Source organism: Pseudochaenichthys georgianus, chromosome 5 (genome assembly GCF_902827115.2).
Source record: "Pseudochaenichthys georgianus chromosome 5, fPseGeo1.2, whole genome shotgun sequence".
NCBI lineage: Eukaryota > Metazoa > Chordata > Actinopteri > Perciformes > Channichthyidae > Pseudochaenichthys > Pseudochaenichthys georgianus.
In genome coordinates this window covers 8,466,993-8,482,875 of record NC_047507.1, presented here as the reverse complement: position 1 = coordinate 8,482,875, position 15,883 = coordinate 8,466,993, and the positions used below count along the sequence as shown (strand labels likewise).

At 43.6% G+C, this 15,883-nt stretch overlaps 1 long non-coding RNA gene across 2 annotated transcripts in view; it reads left to right on the top strand.

Moving 5' to 3' along the window:
* Positions 1 to 788: 788 nt before the first annotated feature.
* LOC117446912 (uncharacterized) overlaps positions 789 to 15,883 on the top strand; it is a 104,497-nt gene continuing 89,402 nt past the window's right edge. For both annotated transcript variants that reach the window (XR_004552179.1, XR_004552178.1), the window contains exons 1-2: positions 789 to 847; positions 1,147 to 1,240. This is a non-coding gene — a long non-coding RNA (uncharacterized lncRNA). The remainder of the gene's footprint in view (positions 848 to 1,146; positions 1,241 to 15,883) is intronic.

Genomic DNA, 15,883 nt, shown 5'->3' with positions numbered 1-15,883 from the left:
TCACCGTAGTCCAGCTGGGACAGGAATAAGCCAGAGACCAACCTTTTACGGGATGAAAAACAACATTAAGTCTGTAAAGGAAGCCAAGAGGTAATTCAATTTCTTAGTTAGAAACTTCAATGTGGTGTTTGAAGTTGAGATTACTGTCCAACCAAAAGCCCAGATATTTGTAGGTATCGACAAACTCAACAGAGACGCCATCAAGGGTGTCAATGGAGAGGCAAGAGGGACGCTGACTTGGGAGCAAAAGCATTGCTTTGGTTTTCTTCTACTGTTCAAAAGCAGTTTGGAATCAAGAAGTGCATGCTGCAGCGTGATAAAGTCAGATTTTAGATTGGAAACGCCATATCCAGAGTGTAAATGGAGCAGATACCAAAATAAGAATCTGGTATTGTTTTAAAGGAGCAAAAAATAATACGATTATAAAAACTATTAAAAAAACTATTGTACAAATAAAAATAAACATAATATTTGTACAGAGTATAGATATACAAGAAACAGTAGCCTACAGTAAAATAAGATATGACATACTATATTCAAAGTGGAGATCTCCTATAATTTCCTATACCTAATACAATTTAATATTTTAAGTTAGAGTACTGCTTCATTAAACCTTGTTTGTCAGAGGATTTATACAGTGGCATTTGATGTATTTGGATTGTTTTTGCCATGCTAGCCTGGCCTTTTCCATTTGGCTAATGTCATTAAAGCGCAGATAGAGCCTTATGTTTAGTTGTATGGTCACAAGGGGCAGCAGTGAGCTCATTACGGTTTGTTGTTGCGCTGGCAACGGGAGGTAAAGAAGACGCCGCATTCGAAAACAGTGTTTGACCGGCCACACTCAAAGGTGAGATTTTGCTTTAGTTTACATATTGTTAATCAGTGTTTTTCACTTTTACAAACGAAAAGACTAGAAAGATACTAACTGATTAATTTGGCACAATTACCACAACACTGTACACAAATATACCCCAAGCTAGCTAACCGTTACTTCACACAAGCTAGCTAATGTTTTTAGTTAACACAACATCATAGGGATGGAGTTTAAAATATTTTAGTTAGCCATGAGTTTTTCTGACTCACTGTAATTGGGTTGTTATTAAGTATCTCTTATACTCAAACATGTTTGTATATGTCGCCCTGTAGAATCTTCCTCATGGGCCAGGAGACTGTTTCTTGGCTGCTCCTTACCTGAAGAGAGAAGACCAGAAACGGGTGTCGAATAAACGTGTGGACGGAGGTTTGTCATTTTCACACTCACTAAACCACACATAAAGACCCATGGTAATCCTTTAGTTTACACGTCATTGATATGCTGTAGTCCAGTGCTTCTCAAAGTGTGGTCCGCGGACGACTGGTGGCCCGTGAGCGCCCCCTAGTGGTCCGTGAGTATATTGGTAACATTTTAAATAAATTAATAAATTAAAGTTTCCGCACTCATGCGGGAATATCTCCGCAATGGAGCGAGTTTAAGTTTCGATTGTATGATCTAGCCCAGCGCAACACCTTCATCACACATGTTGCCACTTGTTTGTACCATTTTCAGGCGATTTGTAATCTGTTCTAGAAAAACGATGTGATTTTGGATATTTGTGGAGTTAGGTGGTCCGCGAGTATTTTTTTATTGGTTAAGTGGTCCTTGGTATGAAAAAGTTTGAGAAACACTGCTGTAGTCATATCACCCGCAGTACGTTTAAACATGATTCGTTGAATCACGTTTATTAATGTTTTTTTTTAATTTTTGCTCTACACATTTTTAAGATTGAAACATAATTATTCTAAAATTAAACCAAATACTATTTCCCCCTTTTCACAGCACTTATATATAACAGCAGTCATTATGGTCCATATTCACACTTGTGATTTTCATAGTGTGTTTTGTCGAAATGTCTTTGTTGAAAAATGATTTCCTGATTCTCCTTGTTCGCTTTGTTTTACCTGTTCGGTGTGGAAAATAAAGCTTTTATCATCTTTAAGTACGAAGAATGAGGACAATAGGTCATTCCCTTATATTCCTACAACTTTAACTTCAGCCTAGAGATATTATAATAGTCTAAAAGATAACAACCACCAAAGGATTCACTTTTTAGAATGTAAATGCAAGTTCATTGATGAAAGTTTAAAATACCTTTTAGTAATCACATTTTTAGTTTATTTTTATCATTTTTGATTGAAGAATTGCATGATACAGTGGTGTTTTTGTCATTGTATATAGCCTTGTTAAAATCGTACGTAATTTAGCACAAACTAATCAGGTCCTTTAATCTGTGATGTAATAACTCTTCCAATGCTGTGTAGTGACTGGTTGGTCATGTCTTTATTTTATCACTAGCTAAGAACACACATTTTCTCTTTATGTTGTGTGTGTGTGTGTGTGTGTGTGTGTGTGTGTGTGTGTGTGTGTGTGTGTGTGTGTGTGTGTGGTGTGTGTGTGTGTGTGTGTGTGGTGTGTGTGTGTGTGTGTGTGTGTGTGTGTGTGTGTGTGTGTGTGTGTGTGTGTGTGTGTGTGTGTGTGAGAACACTGTACTGTAACAACTCAACAGCTCTTATTACATGGCTCTGGTGTGTGTACTAAATATCCAGGGCAAGTGTGTTGACCCCAGTCATGTCGGAAGTTCAGGAGTTGAGAGGGATTTTCTTAAGGGGATCTTTGCAGAAGTGTTTGCTTGTGTGTGTCTGTCTCTTTGTATGTGTGTGTTTGTGTAAGCTTTCCTGATTAACACCAGATGTGCGGGGCTCAGGGTGTCGGCGATAGCTTGAGAGGGCCCCACTGTACTCCATTCGGCCCTGGTTGCAGAAAATGCTAAAGCGACCTCTTCACACATGGCTGACATTAATATCTTTGCTGTTCATCCCCCAGATCCCTGCGAGGTTAGAAACATCAGGTCAGACTAAGAGTTCACTAAGGAGGTCATGCAGAAGAGCAGAGCGTTAGTGTAGGTCTGCTGCTTCTCCACCAGAGGGCGGGAGAGAGCTGTAGTACACCTGTAGTCTCTCAGCTCAGGTCCCACAGTCTGACTACTGAGGAATAATACTTCGTTTTTTAGCTCTTATAAAGTTATTTGTAGTGAAAGTGTTCCAACATTTTAAAGATAATTAGTTTCACGTGGAAAGTTCTGCAATATTTTGAGGCGGAGATTGACATCAAGTTTGTGTGTGTGTTAGTGCTGCATATAAAGGATTAATACTTTCAATACAAATTCATATTTAGTTATTATTATTATATTATGTATTGTTTTATCGTCCATAAAACAAGTTTCCTAGGCCCAAATCGACATTGTGAAACTGATTATTTTTGTCTAACAGACAAAAACCAAAGATGTTAAATATTGCAAAAAAGAACAGGAACATTTAAAAAAATGTAGAATATTTCTTATACATACTCCCAAACATAAGATTGAAACGATAACTTGATTATTGAAAATGGTAATGATTAAATGTCAATTGACTAACTCATTTCTCCGCGCCTAATAATGATTAATACATATTGCAATGGATTTAATAGAAAGTTAAAGTAATTGTAAAACAATGATTGCTTTTTATCTTCCTTTACAAACAACATTTGAACAAATAGTTGTTTGAATTTTTCTCAAAATGATCCAGATAACTTTTTTTTCTTGTAGTTTGCAAAACTTGAACCTGTAAAAATGCAATGAGACCTGTCTGCGTGCTCAACTTTGTCACAAGTTATTATTTCATGTGACTTCTTCCACTTTCTTGAACCCTTTCCTCTGTCTTCAGCTCCCAGGTTCCCCCCCCCCTCGCCCTGCTCTCTACCTTTTGTCCCTGTGTGAATATTTCACATTGCTGCTGCCGCTGGTGCATGATGCGGGGACTGAGCGCTCATTGTGTGTACGCAGTGTGGGTGCAGCGGTATGCGGCTCCTCGGCGTGTGGTGTGTCGTGACAGGCGTGTGGCGGCTGACGCCAGCCGGCCGCCTGCCTGTCTGTCTGTACGGTTACACCTGACCGACGCTGACATCGCCTTACCCACACACACACATGTTAAAACATTCACACACACACTCTCATATACATTGCACCACGAGACATGATGCCCAAAAGTGAAACAAGGTTCACCGACTCCCTGCCGCTGTAGTCAGCCCACTGGGCCCTTCAGTACAGGAGAGCACGGTGTTGCCTTTGATGTTCTGCTGACTTTGCAAGTTCATTGGTGTTCATTTAATTTAGTTTGCAAGTTATCTAAGTTTTAAAAAGCAACTTGCACGATTATAATGTAAATAAGATAAGATAGTACTTTATTGATCCCAATTTGGGAAATAAAACATAGCTGCGTATCTGCAGTTCAATATTCAAGCAGATTTATACTGTTATTAATAATAATATATCATATTTATATAGTGCTTTTCCCAGTGCTCAAAGACACTAAAATACAATGAAATAAGAGTAAAAAAATAACAACAAAAACAGTCCTGAGCTATGCTTTTGTTTCTCCAGCACCTGCATCTATATGTTTATTTTTCATTTAGTCTAACCCTGGTGCAAGATCATTTGTTGTGGTATTTGTTTTAAATTGAAAATGCATTATAGTGTTTTTGTGGTTTTGATATGCGCTGTGCCGGTCTGCTCAGAAATGCAGCGAAGGCCATATTGCCGCGCACGGTGGCGGAGTCCTCGGTATTTAGTGTGTTCCCTCAGACCGGCCGAGGTGAAAAGTTGAACCTGGTGTTGACCTTCTCTTGAGAGAGGGCTTAGCTCTGAAGTCAGGCGCAGGCCAAACGCACAGGGAGGATATTCTCAAGTTCCTCTTTCCCTCCCTCACGTGCACCGCTGATATCCACGGGCACACTCCCCACCCACACGGAAACAATTAGCATCGGTGATAAGATGCTGTACATATTTCCATCACTTTATCTCGTTGGTTTTGTTTGTTGGTTTTTCCGACATGACAAAAGTCTCGTGTCCTCCTGTCATGGCGCTGTTAATCACAATTACATCTCATGGAGCTGCAGAGAGAGAAGGAAGGAGAAATAGACTGAGAGGGGCCTCCTGTTTATCACTGCAGAGAGCTGAATTCCAGATGGAGAGATAATGAAGAGAACAAGCAAACAATTATGCAAAAATAGACAGTGTGTGGGGGGGGGGGGGGGGGAAGCAAGCGCAGACTGACAGACAACAGGAATGATGTTTGGGCCAAACTAGACACGTTTTTTATTTCTACTCTCAAGAGACCAGTTCAAAACAGATCTGCATTGTCACCAGCAAGAGCAAATACGATACTACTAAAAAGGAAATAGTGTTTGGGTTTTATTTGTATCATAATGTAATAATACACTTGAAGTATGCATTTACAGAAAGAGCCGTTTGAACACTGTTTGTGTGTGGGTTTTTATTTACCATCTTTAATTGTGTTTGTCCCGTTGAAGGACAAGGAACATTCATCCTTCTGGAAGATTTACACTCCTGTCATGTGTCGTATCATGTGTCTTATCATGTGTCTTATCATGTGTCGTATCATGTGTCGTATCATATGCGAGAGACTTGCTGACCCACACCATATTCTGCTAGAACACCTTGACCCAGAATACAAAACCAAGTTTGATATTCTCCCAGTCCACCGGAGCAGGAGAATATATGGCCTTAAGATACGAGTCCGACAGTAGACGTTGAGTCGTGCTGCACTCCGTTCTCCATCTGTTTTAGTTTTGGAGTGGTTGTGATAACCTCAGCCTGACCCCTGATTGGGTTAATCTCACCCTCATCTTCTCTCGCTGGTCAGCCGACAGAACGAACGCCGCGCTGCGAATGGTGGACGCACTGCTGAGAAAGAGGAATTTGTTTAGCGTCGTGTTGAAGTCACAGCTAGCCGCTGAGAAGTTTAGTCTACTGTCCAAACCATAGCAACGCTTCAAAACACAAAAGCACAAAGAATGTTTAGGGTGACTATTCAACACACAAACATGTTGGCTTTCTCAGGCAGTAGCCAACACGATACTGTTCCCCTCGCAGTGTGTGTAAAGCAGAACTAAATGTAAAACGATGTTGACTTGTGTATTCAGAACAAGCTTATCGTAAACGTTGTTGTACCTCATAGTCTGAGTTTTGGAGAAAAGAGAGCTCTTATCGAGTTAAAAGCAGAGAGTAATGCAACGAGCCCAATAATGTAAATGAGTTTCATTCAATGTTTCCTCAAAGTAAGGATCCTGTTCAATGAAGTTATTGTAGTTACAGTATGTCTAAATAGCTGCGAGGGACAGGCCGCTGTGCAGTAGCTGCTCCAGGCGCTCTGTTTGGAGGGCTTACATCCAGCCAGATTAGATCAGACTGTTTGTTTGTTTTGATTTGGGAGGGGCCAGGCTCCTGAGGGATAGCCCCCCCTCTCTCAACCACGACTCTGCTATCCCTCCCCAGGATTCCCCTTCAGGGCACAGTCGACTGGAGCCCCTCTGACCTCTCTGTCACCCCGTCCTAACCCACGTTAGCCAAGGCATCCTGGGAACAAAAAAAAAAGAAACCGAAGGAAGACTCTGCTGTGTTTTAGCGTCCGCGCAACCAAATCACAACCAGACCCGTTAGTCTGGGGGTGTAGGCAGTGCCACCCAGGCAGGCAGCGCCTCTGGCCCTGGTCAGCCCGAGCAGAGCTCCACCCGGCGCGTTGACCTCTCTTTCATCTGCTTGTTGGTCTGATGTGTTCTCTCTCGCCTGTTGGTGCTTCAAGAGAAAGGTATTAGCTTAGCGAAGAGCTTGGCTGAAGGCCATTCGGGCTGCCGTCCTGTTGGTGTGTTACGTAATCATCATCATCAGAAGTTATTTTTAAGTTGCTGTAAAAACATCGACATTTGCTTCACTTCTAATTTGAAGTGACATGGATTTGAACCAAATTTGATTAAAATAAGCTTTGTGACTGTGAGTCTGCCATCGGCTTGAACACAGCCAATTTGGCGTCTTTATAATCACATGATGTTCTGCGACTGTTTGAGCTCCGTTGTCGAGCCCTCTGGGTCTCACGATTACTCTCCGTCCACCTATTCCCGTTTATTGAAACACTTTGCCCATTTTGTATTTCCATGTACCTCTCTGGCCAGGCTCGATGAAGCATCAGCCAAGGGAATACACCTTCACACACACACACACACACACACACACACACACACACACACACACACACACACACACACACACACACACACACACACACACACACACACACACACACACACACACACACACACACACACACACACACACACACATATACCATGTATACATCACTTCAGGGGACATTACATTGACTTACATGCATTTCCTGGAGACTTATCCTAACCTTAACCATAACCAACACATGCCTAACCCTTACCCTAAACCTAACCAAGTCTTCACCCTAAAAGTAATGATCCCCCTCATGGAGACCTCCAATTTGTCCCCATAAGGGAAGCCAGTCCCCACACGTGACTATGTAAACAGATTTAGGTCCCCACAAGTATAGTAATGCTAGACCACACACACACACACACACACACACACACACACACACACACACACACACACACACACACACACACACACACACACACACACACACACACACACACACACACACACACACACACACACACACACACACACACACACACACACACACACATACCATGTATACATCACTTCAGGGGACATTACATTGACTTACATGCATTTCCTGGAGACTTATCCTAAACTTAACCAGAACCAACACATGCCTAACCCTTACCCTAATCATAAACCTAACCAAGTCTTCACCCTAAAATGAATGATCCCCCTCATGGAGACCTCCAATTTGTCCCCATAAGGGAGGCGAGTCCCCACACGTGACTGTGTAAACAGATTTAGGTCCCCACAAGTATAGTAATGCTAGGCCACACACACACACACACACACACACACACACACACACACACACACACACACACACACACACACACATACATACATACATACATACATACACACACACACACACACACCCGTCTGCTGACCTCTTCTTCATTCCCACCAGAGCCTGGGGTGAGGCAGCCTGGCACCAGACAGTCATTGATTCAAACCCTCAGGCTGCTTCACAACAGGTCGGAGACGGAGACAGAGAGAGGGAGGTATTCACGGCTGATTGTTCACAGATTAACTGGTGTCTTCACTTCAGAACTCAGGCTTTGTGAAGAAGCCTTTATAAATAATATTAAATGATAACTGAGACTTGTTTGTTGGATTTTACATCAACATTTTCTTTAGAAATATAGCAACTACATGCAAAACTAATTTGCTTCTTTTGACTTTAATTATTGCCTTTGTAGATTCTCTTTTAGTCTTTAAACACATTTATTTAGAAACGGGGGAAAATATGTTATTCAGCCATAAATTAATTTATTATGTTTCATTTAATTTTAATCCCATGAAACAGGAAATAAAAGCAGGGGGAAGCTGTGATTGGATTAAAAGTGGTCTTTGTAAACATGGTGACCCATGTCTTTGACACACCTCCTCGCCGCTCTTGAAGAAAGTCTCTTCATAAGAGGAACGCCAAGAGATGAAGGAAGACACGGGATGGGGAGGCAGACTTTGGAGTCTTTGTTCGGCACGTGGGCCTGTGTGTTGTGTCCGTTTTGTTCTTCTAAATCCTCCTTGGTTTGTGTTTGTCTCGGAGCTCTGCTTTGAGCGATTAGAGACGAGGGTTTGAGCGGCTCTGTAAAACGAAGACATCATTTCAGCCCTTTATTGTGGCTTTGAATAGACTTTCTTTGTATCAATAAAGGACACGAATGGTTTTGAATATTAGCTTTATTAAAAGTTTGTTTCTTAAAAGAGAAACAGCCCAAAGTGTTCGCCGAATGCCCCTGCTCTTTATGGGAGTATATTGTATTGGACAAGTGATGTCGGTAAACCATGCCACCAGAGATGAGCCATATCACACGAGGCATCGCTCGAAATCTGAGTTGTGCCATTAGACGGAGAGAAAGGCAGTATCGTGAGCGAGAGAGAGTAAAAGGGGAGAGACACAGAACGGATTGTTCCACAACAGACTGACGGACCTTTTAGCCTTATCTTCCCGAGCTACTCTTACAGAAAACCACGGAGAGAAGGGGAAAGAATGCCCTGCTCTTTCTCTGCCTCCCATTCTCTCATTTCTCCTGTCTGCCTCTCCCTTCCTTCTTCATTTCTTCTTCCTCTTTTGTCCATCAGTCTTTACCCGGCGTTTCTTCAAAATCCTCTTAACCCTTGCTCTCCTTCCATTATCCCCTTTCCTCAATATCTTACCTTGATGTTTTAATATCTTGTTTCTTCGCTCGCCCGCTACTATCTCATCCGCCTTCAGACTCTAAGAGCTCATTGCTCCTACGGATTGTTAAAAGGTTTACTTGTAAGCCGCCTCCGAGTCCCGGCATCAGTTGGCTGTTAGTGTTACACGCTCTGTAGAATAGATCCCTCTCTCCATCTCAGGATCGCACTGTATGCATGACTGCCATTCAGGAGGGGTGCCGTGGAAACGCAGGCCCGGTTGCCTTTGCGAGAGCATCTTATTTGCATTTGTTTACATGTGCCACTCGGTGCACATTTGGATTTGCTGCATGTCATAAATGTTTTTGGTTGCCCAGATCCTGATACACACAGACACACACACACACGCACGCAACAGTATTTGGTTGTGATGACACCGTGAGTCGTCCCTCTCCTCCCTCTCTGACAGAATGAAACGGATGGATAATTAGATATCAAAGGGAGGCAGGCAGGGTGTGGCGCGGCGCGCGGGCCCCTACGATGGTAAAGCACTTATTAATGAGATAGGCCTTATCTGCTCTCCTCCCAGGAATTCTGCCTTTGATCGGCCCCGACTCCGGACTTAATACATTTTTGATTGATAGGCCGAGATGACAGAGAGAGGCGGCGTGGATGGGGTAGGTGGGTGGGTGGGTGGGGGTGTGTGTGTGTGTGTGTGGAACGAGGGGTGGGGGCAACCCTCAGATGCAACTGTAAGGATGCCCTTCACATGATTAAATAACTTTATGACAATAGTGTTTATGATACATTAAGTTGAGCAGAACTTGTTTGCATGGTGAATACATTTCAATTCCGCATACATCCACCGACTTGATAAATACACGCACAAAGCTTCACATTCCTCCGGCCCACGTAGACATAAATCCCCTAAGACAACCCAAACAGACAGGCCTATTCAGTCACCTTAACCCCGACTATAACTCACACACCGGGGCACCAGGAAATCTTTTCCCTAAGACAGAGCAGGCGAGGGGCAGGCCTGTGGAGGGGGACTGAGATAAGGCCCTATCCCCGTCGAGAGATGAGTTATAGCCCACCCAGGAGGATGTGGCTAGCAACGACTCACCCGGACACGCCGCTCGGCTCGCTGAGATTGGTAGGGACGGTGTACTCCCGTTAGTGAGGCGTCTTTACGGACAGAGATAACAGCCCCGCTCTCAATAACACCTTGACCAGAGGGAGGAGAGGCAACCTCGAATCAGTGAGCCTCCACACACACACACACACAAACACACACACACACACATCCCATGTATACATCACTTCAGGGGACATTACATTGACTTACATGCATGTCCTGGAGACTTATCCTAACCTTAACCATAACCAACACATAACTAACCCTAACCCTAACCCTAACCAAGTCTTCACCCTAAAATGAATGATCCCCCTCATGGGGACCTCCAATTTGTCCCGACTGTGTAAACAGATTTAGGTCCCCACAAGTATAGTAATGATAGGCCACACACACACACACACACACACACACACACACACACACACACACACACACACACACACACACACACACACACACACACACACACACACACACACACACACACACACACACACACACACACACACACACACACACACACACACACACACACACACACACACACACACTGTGCCACATATATCATACAGTACCCCACCTTCCTCTCCGCCCCGACCAAAAGGTGACTGAGCGTAACCATGACAGCGCTGTGTCACCTTGTTATGAGTCTCTGTCAATGTGATGCGTCGGATAAATTAAAGAAGCCATAACCGCTGTTCCGTCAATGCCACGTTACCCCCACTCATTTATTACCATGCCAACGGGTACGGGGAGAACCCGTCCCCCATCAGGTGAGCAGATCGATCAACCTGACAGGCACATTTCAGCTCTCCAAATCAATCACACTAACGAAGGCAGGTGAAGGAGGAGGTGGTTGTTGATTTGTGTCTACGACTACAGGTATGCGTCTCGATGAGTCGGAAGAAAACATACCCCCTGTCGTCCTGAGACAAAGACCCAAACTTGAGCAGTCGATGGATCTCCGTCAAAATGATCACATTTGACTTTGTAATGTTATTATTTGGGTTTGATCATGGTTTGAAGTGTTATGACGAGCTGGACGTGTAATTGTGAAAGGTGGTTGAAGAACAACCATAGGCAGATTTGTCAAACTTGCAAAGTTTTTATTCAACATACAGACTGAGCGCCGACGCTGGACGCAGTGTGAGAGTGCGGCTCCACGAGAAACATGATGAAGCGGCGAACAGAGAAGGGGTGGGAAGCGAGACAACGCGAGGAGGGGTTGATGATAAGAGTGGGAAGAACTGATAGAGTGGAAGAAACCGTGTAGAGAAAGAAAATGATTAAAAACAGCAATCACCCGTCGGAGACTGATAAACCAAGTCGTTAATTGGAAGCGTGCAACTCGTGGGGATACGGTTGGATTAGGTTCACTTCTTCCCCTCCTTTCTTTCTCCTGTCTCCTCCTCCGTGGCCTTAAGTGTCTCAAAGACACATTTCACTATCAACAGTTACAATGAATACAATTAATATAGTTTGTACTCCTTCACATTCGCCAACCAATTGAGTACAAATTGTGTGAACACCCTTAAAGAGTTCTTCCTCTGCTACTGTACGTCTGAAACAAAACTCGGGAAGACAAAATACCGCTTGTGAGCGAGGAACATGACAAATGAAGAGAATCGGAGATGGAAAGACAAAGAGCGGTGAGGTTGTAGCTATTTTTGAGTGATCTTGGCTTTTGGGGCACATAGGAGATGGGAGATGGGCGGTGGTCCATAAACAAAAGGCTGACAGCCCACCCATCACCTCGGCAGGTCTGGCTTGCGCTGCCTAGATAAAGCCGGGCTGCTTCCTCCTGTATCAACACCATCCATCATCCATCTCCCTCGCCCTCACATCAGCCTCTCACTCCCTACACCTGCCCCTCTGCCAGCTGCCTGGGTCCTGGTCCCCCAGCAGAGCATTCACCAAACTTTAAACACCAGTATCTGTTATTTTAAGCCCTTTTTACGAATATTTAACTAGTTTGTAAGCTTTTAACTCAAATCATACTTTTTTTCATCTGTTTTTTTCATATTTTTTGGGGCTTTTTGCCGACATGGCACTTTCAGCACATTAAACAAAGTACAGAACAAATGGTCTGTTACAGGAAAGAAAAATCCCCTACCTCATTAGTTAAAGGTGGGGTGGGTAAGTTTCAGAAACCGGCTCGAGATACACTTTTTGTTATACTCCATGGAATGCTCTTAACATGCCGATAGCAATGAATATCTGAAGTGCTTTGACAACAAATCCATAACAAAATGTCATCTGTGGAAGCCGTGATACTGTAAAAAGTACAACGGCCTACCTGCCTGTCAGCCTTCCATCGGGGCACAAACTTATCTCGTGCCCTCATTGGTCATGTGCGCGTTCGTGTGTGTTGGGGGAGGGGCTCTGTGAGGAAGTGGCGGATTTTCTCCGGTTGTGTATTTTCAAATTCTAGCGATCTCGAGCCGGTTTCTCAAACTTACCTACCCCACCTTTAAGGAAAAATTATAATAATACAAATAAATAAAATAATCAAATCCTACCTTTATGCCCTTTTGATGCAACGGTCCGTCCGAGCCGTAGTCCCTCTGATTGTTAGTTCACTTTTTTGTTGTGACATGGGGGGGGGGGGGGTTGTTCTCTTTAGTGAATTGTGAATCTCAAACTTTTTAAGGACGAGCATTAATCATCGATTGTCCGCCATCGTCTGGGCCTTTTCCTGTCGCTGCTCATTTTTGGTTTGCAGCAGAGTCAACACATCCTGACAAGTGAAATAAAAGGCATTGTTTCCTTTCTTTTTTGTATTATGTGACTATTCATGTTTAATGTGCTTTGCCCGTCAAATCAGACAAAAGCAGAAGTGTGACAAGTGTGGCAAAATAGCTGTTTCCAAAACTAGCCTGACAAAATATTAAACCACGATTTAGGAAATTGTAGTCCCCTCAAAGTGACCCTTCAGGCCATCATTGTCCCCTCGTCAATTTGCTTTTTCTATGAGCATCTCCTTTCTTTCTTTGTTGCTCGTGGGGAATGGAAATTATGCAAATGGAGATGGGCACTCTGAAGGAAACATGTTGACATCTCCCGTCCTTGCTGCCCCCTAAATACACACTCCTCATACACACACCATTCAGGGAGCTCTCTTTTGGCCCAGTTTGGTGGGTCTGTCTCTTTTGGCTGTCTCTCAAGCATACTTTAACTATTGTAGCCATATTGCCGGTACCACGTCCCTTTCTTCTTTCCGCTCTGGTCCATTCGAGCCAGAATGGACAGGTGCTGAGACAGGAGGCTGTCAGCTATTTCAACAAACAATATTGGGTTATCTAACGTTGGAAGAGAACAGAGGAATTAAAGTGTGTTTGAAAAATAGTGCTTTGATTTTCCGCCTCCATCAATGCCACCCCTCTACATGTTCACATTTTAAACACAGGAGAGAATGGATGAAGAGTTTTGCTTCAAAGGCAGTGACAATTAGTTATGGTTTGGTTCAGAGAAAACTTTGCAAATGCCGTTTTTTATTTGATGTCTTCAGTGTTTCATTCAGTTCCACCAATCAGAGGGGATTTGAGAGATAGAGACCTGGAGACTGGGTAGAGCAGGGTGGACGGGGGAAATGGCTAAACTCGAGGATGAATTGAATAAAAGCCAAGAAATGGGAAAATGGGCTATCACTCGTGCAGCATAATGAACAAAGTGCAGATACCACTGCCTCTCTGTGCCGCGGGCCTCCGGGCTCTGAGTTCTCACACGAGTAAAGAGAGTGAACGGAGCCAGAAAGCATAATGATTGTCCATTAGTCTGTCCCGAAACTCTGCTTCCTGTTGTAGCTTTAAGGAAGCAGAGTGTGTGCGTTGTGGGAACCCATCATGTGACCTCGGTGCAGCCTTTGTATACTCCTAACGGACCCAGACACAACTCTCTGTGTTTCCAATTATACTTAGCGCTGAGTCGGGGTTCACTCGGAGATTTAGGAACTCTCGACTCAGACTAAAATACAAAATGTGTGGAACAATAGGACATCTGACACTTTGCTATACATAGTCTGACCTCTTGCCAGAAATAGTCAAATATATATATTATGTAATGGCTTTAATGTGGGGTATTCTTTTAATAATGTATATCATCTTTTGTAATGTAATAAAACAGGTTATATTTCATTTTATTATTTTATAGCTTTTTTTAAAATAAGAAGTAAAGTGATACTTGATTGTGTGTTACACTGCAGTTTAATAATTATTTGTCTTTCACAAATATATGACTATATTATCTATACGACCCCCTTCACCTGTTAACAATAGACAAGAAACTATAATATCTTGTATCTTTCAGAACATAATTCTAGACACATGATTTGAGTACATCCTGATGCATTTCACACTTTCCTTGAGTGGCTGAGTTATTTCCCCTCATCGACATGACAAATGAGCACCATCATCTCCCTATGATGAGTTCATCCCCGCATACCCCCGGCTCTAATGATGATGGTCTTCAGTCACGCGTGGCCCAAGAAAGCGTGCTGCGTTTAAGACCCCTGCACTGGCCTTCGTCTCCATTAACCCCCATGACTCAGCTGTTGACAGTAAACCCAACTCCGGTCTAATGTTCACACATCAAACAGCCGCGATCGACACTCTCCGCCTCTGTGGTGAGACATGACCGGATGTGACATAAGTAGACTGAGTGGGCAAGTGGTGTCGCCTGGAAGTGTGTGTGGGAGTAAGAGAGCTTCGTGATATTAGCGCTGAGGAATGCGATGTGTTGGAGGTCATGTGAAACACACCGCTGGCACTCTGAGTAACCTTCGGGAGGGCGATCACGACGTGACCCGGAAGTAGTCAGGTCAGGAGTCGGGGCAAAAGGCTCGTCTCTGTTGACAGCACCCTCTCCAATCTATACACAACTCTCACTCCTCCACCTCCTGGGAACCGTACTCCCCGTCTGCTCAGTTTAAAGTTTTCTGTCCACACAGGAAAAGACATGTTGACGTGACTGACCAAAGCATAGAGAGCCATTGTTGGACGCGAGGGTATTAAGGAGACTTTTTTTTTTTGCGGATTGAGCTGAGAAAAAAACGTCCCCCAGGAAGTGGCGTGGTCGCCAAATGAAAACCACATCTTGATGTATCTCACAGGTCAAACTCCCTCGGGTTTTCAAACGGGGAAAGATGTTAATGGCTCGAAACACGCGGACCTTTGATTAATGTTTGAGAGCTCTAAGAATAGGGAGGGATGGAGACGGGGAGGGGAGGGCTGGAGAAAGAGTTGACGTGAAAGAACACAGTTCAAGTTGCATGTTAAACAAACATCGTGACCTTTTGAAATGCTGCCGTCTGAGATTTGCGTAAATGTAGTAAATTAGTGTGCATTTGCAAAAGTAACCTAATTTTCAGAGAAAGCAAATGGCGGTATTTAGACCGAGCACAATAGTGGTCCACTCAGCAGGCAGATTGTTAAACATGAGGCGAAGGGATGCAAAGACTAATGGCTTGTGTAGCCGGCTGCCACAGCTATTACCAATGCCCTTTACTTTGCTAAATAAGGCAGAGTGAACTCAATAAAAGGGT